The sequence below is a fragment of the Montipora capricornis genome, chromosome 9 (assembly GCF_036669925.1).
Source record: "Montipora capricornis isolate CH-2021 chromosome 9, ASM3666992v2, whole genome shotgun sequence".
In the NCBI taxonomy this organism is placed as follows: domain Eukaryota; kingdom Metazoa; phylum Cnidaria; class Anthozoa; order Scleractinia; family Acroporidae; genus Montipora; species Montipora capricornis.
In genome coordinates, this window is record NC_090891.1 from 2,840,136 (window position 1) to 2,845,135 (window position 5,000).

The window sequence follows — 5,000 nt, forward strand, 5'->3', positions numbered from 1 at the left end:
GTAGTAAACATTTTGTGATCATTCCATCTTGTTTTACGGTGAGCAGTATGGGGAACTATAATGAAACTGGATTGAGATCAGTAGTTTCAAATAGAACAAAGGAAATATGACAATGAATTGTATCAGTCATCCAGTTGATAGTATAATAAAACGAAAATAATTCACTTACTGGAAAATTATAGACGAACGATCAGGAATCTGCCGAGCCAGCTTGGGTCACGCAAGTGTCACGTGATTAGCTGACTCGGCACGCCCCGTAACGCACGGTTCCAAGTGTGCTATAGCACGAACTGTAGCCCTATTTCTTGTTAAGAGAAGGGCCCTCTATCCTCTCCCAAACAGCTTCTTTAATGCCACGTCTATAATTCGTCCAGTAAGTGAATTATTTTCGTTGTATTAGAACAAAGGACATGTTCTATGCTAACGTTGTCGTCCTTAAATTTGGTTATTTCACGTTGTTATTTTAGGGGAACCAAACGATAATCTTCGGTGAAATATGTGTTCGGAAGAGTCAAACTGATCAATGGTATATGAAATAAATCATATATGAACTGCGAATATGAAATCAAGTGAAGCTATGATCTTCGCAGTTATCAACGCAATTTTTGCAATTGCGTAGAGAAGCCTGAAAAATTCAGGACTTCAACGAGGTATGAACCCGTGACCTCGCGATTCCGGTGCGACGCTCTAACCAACTGAGCTATGAAGCCACTGACGTTGGGAGCTGGTCATTTGTCGGTTCTAATGGTCCCGTGAGGAATGAATCAATGATGAATGGTATATGAAATGAATCATATATGAACTGCGGATATGAAATCAAGTGAAGCTATGATCTTCGCAGTTATGAACGCAATTTTTCCAATTGCGTAGAGAAGCCTGAAAAATTCAGGACTTCAACAGGTGAAGAGTCAGACTATCCTAAGGTACTACGTTACCAAACAGCTATAGATTACTTTACTGAAATATCACCTAAAAGCCAGGCAAAAGTAATCCCTCACGTTTTCGGAAGGGGTATTTTTTGCCATTTTTGGCACTTAAAAGGTCACCTAGCAGTTTCGGATGAGTAAAGGGTTCGCTGGCAAGTTCTTAGAGGTAACGTTCAGCTTGCAATTTCTAAAATGAAAATTTCATTCCAAAACACTTTAATTTTCGGATAAGATATCCGAACAGTTCAAATTCTTGTAGGTGATATAAAAAAAATATCTCTTTATTCAGCCTTTATACATATTAAGGAGCCACGAAATGTCTCTTAAAGGCTTTTGGCTTAATATATTTAATTTGCTCGTTGGGTGCCTTTGTTGTTTTGCAAACGGCGGCAAAAAAGGCACTAAAAATACGTACCGAACGAGCAACACGATTATTTCTCATCTTTTAACCAAAAATCATCTTGTTTTGTGGCGTTGCTTTCATAAACTGTGCACGTGAAAATGGCATAATCATATGCCACTAGCACTCGTATTTCTTACACTGACTTAGCACTTTATTTTTCTTTTCAATTAAAACAAAAGTTATGCCATTCGTCTACTAGATGAGAATGGCAAAACAAATAGTGTGGTGCCTTTGAAAATAGTTAAATATACCAAGTACTATGTTAATCGTATTTGCAACACGTATCTCGTGCAGGAAAATAAGAGGTTTCGTAATGCGAGCATTGCAGCTTCGGAAAAACAATGAATATTAGGCTCACGTATCAATCACTTTTGTGTAATTTTACAATGTAAATTCGATAGGCAACGATTGAGGTAAAAATTGAAAATGATCCCATTTGATGTTATGCCCGGTGTTAATTACATGTCCGGCAACTGCGGAAGTGCTGTCCTGGCTAACATTTGTCTTAGTATTTAGCTCGAAGAAAATTACCATATACAATTTTAAGACGACCCTATCAAACGAGAACAAAAATAATAAAACAGTTTCTACCATGATCTTCAGAAAATGACCTTTTGTGGGTAGTAACGAAAACGCGGGGCCGGGGCCGCAGTCGGAGTGTCTTTTTTAATATAAATTTTTTTGTTTCAATTTTAGTTGTTATTTTCCTGTCCTATCATGATTTTCGAATGATCGTATGCCGTAAGAAACCGTTCCAAATCATGATTATATCAGCGTAATACCAATATTGAAAATGAATTTCTGAGAATAGGTTCTGAGAATAGTTTATATAAGTAATATATAGAAAGAATTTCTGAGAATTTGTTATATAAATATATTGAGAAGTATAACATTATATATTCCGGTCAGTTTGGCTTCCGAGCAAATCATTCAACTGACCATGCTTTATTGTTAATTAATAGCTGATGATAGCTGATAAAATTCAAAGGGCAATTGAAAGTGGCCAGTTTTCCTGCGGAATTTTTCTAGATCTCAGAAAAGCTTTTGATTTTGTAGACCATGATATTCTTTTAGCCAAATTACATTCATATGGTATCCGTGGTACTCCTTATGATTGGTTTGTTTCCTACTTATCTAATAGATCACAATTTGTATCAATAGGAAATACTACCTCGTCTTCTGCTGTCATTTCGTGCGGTGTCCCTCAGGGTTCTCTTGGCCCACTCCTCTTTCTTTTATATATTGATGATTTCTCTAATTGCTCAAATTTATTCGACTTTCATCTATTTGCGGATGACTCCAATTTATTCTTTGCAGAGTTATCTTTAGAATCTCTTAAAACAAAGGTCGATTTAGAGTTAAAGAGTATCCATAATAGGCCTTTTGCAACTAACGATCACATGGTACAAAATCAGCCATGCTGGAGGGCAAGCTCATTATTATTCCCCCACTGGGACATTAAAACAAAGGCAAGTCAAGCTTGACTGGTTCAGGTCTCTTTGTTTTAATGTCCCAGTGGGGGAATAATAATGAGCTTGCCCTCCAGCATGGCGGATTTTGTACCTTGTGATCGATAGTTGCAAAAGGCCTATTGGCTTTGCTGCAACAAATTATCTCTAAATATTGACAAAACTAACTTTGTTATCTTCCATCCTCCTCAAAAAAAGCTTACTAAATCCATTTCTATACTTGTTAATAACAAATCTATTGAACAGAAGGATTATATGAAATACCTTGGTGTCTTCATTGACTCTCACCTTAAATTTAAGAAGCACATTCACCAGTTAAGTAAGAAAATCTCCCGAAGCATTGGAATCTTAGCTAAACCTCGTCTTTTTGTCTCCCAGGATATATTGATTCAATTGTATTACTCCCTTTTTAATTCTTTTCCAAACTTATGGTCTTATAATCTGGGGAAACACCTATGAAGCCACTTTACATCCTATTATTGTTCTGTAGCAGAAGGCTGTTCGAATTGTTACTTTTTCTTGTTATAATGCTCATACTTCCCCTATTTTCAAACATTTGTACATTATGAAATTTCGTGATGTTATACATTATCTTAATTGTGTCTTTATGTTTAAATTTTATCATAATTTGTTACATTCTGCTTTTCACTATTTTTTTACTCCTACACACCTTATTCCAAAATGGCCGCTGATTTATGCGGATACAATTTGGCCCTTGCTGCCTCGTTCAAGATAAAACATTCTTTTGAATTTTAAGCTTAAGAACGAGGCAAAAAAGGCTTATTTGAATAAAAAAAATATATATTTAAATGGCGACCATCTTGGAATAAGGTGTATAGCAAGTAGGCACAAATATAATACTAGACTGTCTTCTAAATCAGCGTTTTGTATTCCTACTGCCAGGACTAATTATGGGACGTTTAACATTCGTTTCAAGGGGGCTGTTCTTTGGAATAATATTGAGGCGTCTTTAAAAATTCTTGGCTTTCACTACTTTAAGTGTTCCCTTAAAAAGTATCTTATCACGTCATATTAACTTCCTCTTTACTCCAGTCCAACTGAAGAGGCAACCATCCTTTCTGTTTTTTTTGTTGTCGTTCTCTTTGTTTGCCTATCTTTTATCGTTATATTTGTGCCTTCCTGAATCGACATTTAGACGAAAAATTATTTATCCTGCCTCCTAGCTAGATTAGCTTCTTAGTTATTTGTACCTTTCTCAAGTCTATTACTTATTTCGTGTATCCCTATTTACGTGTGGTACAAATAAACTTTTTGTCGTTGTTGTTGTTGTATCTGAGAACTTCCGCTGGTCCTTATTTTTTTACTTAAACTCCTTTATTTCTACGATTTTCGATTCATCGTATGCTGAATTTCGACATGCCAGGCACTTTTTTCGATGCTCTTTCCCGTGAAAACAAAATCAAAAACACACATTGGGGCCGTTTATACTACAGAAAAAAAGCTGCGGCCAGTGTAAGCCGCGGCTTAAATAAGACGCGAACACCCCGTTTAAATGGTAAGTTTACAGCTTATTCCATCCGCAGCTAGCTCAAACCATGGCTTATCTCCTGCCCCAGGGTTCTAAGGAGTTTAGGCTGTGCGTATCTTAGGCGCGGCTCACCTCAGACGTGAAAGTGTTCGTTTAAATGTACTCAAGCGTTGTCTGCGGATCGCTCGAGCCATGAACGGTTCATGTGCATGTGCTTGTTTTGTTATCATAGCACAGACTCATTTTGCTCCCGTCCTTTCGCCTGAGAAAGATGGCGAGCGCTAGCAATGAATCACGCAAAGAAACAGATTGGACCAGTTGGCGGCGAGTTATGCGAGCATTTCGCGTCTTATGTAAGCCTCACTTGTATAAATGGTCCAATTCGCGTCTTAAGTAATCTGCGGCTTACATAAGCCGCGAAATATTTTTCTCGTAAATGGCCATATTTCCTCCCCCATTTTTTGAAAATTACCTCACACTTTGACCCTAGGCGAAGGACCAAAGTTCCACAGGGGAACAATTTTCGTAAGAACGTCCCTTAAACGTTCCACGTACGATTTTATATCTTATAGGAATCCTCTTGTGAGTAAACTCGAGAGGCAAACAAATATCTTGCGCCTTCATTCCCCAATATTAATTTTCTATCCTTCATTGCTAATTATTCCATCTGGGAGTGAATACGCCCATTTTTCATTTCATTATTCTTTCAATTT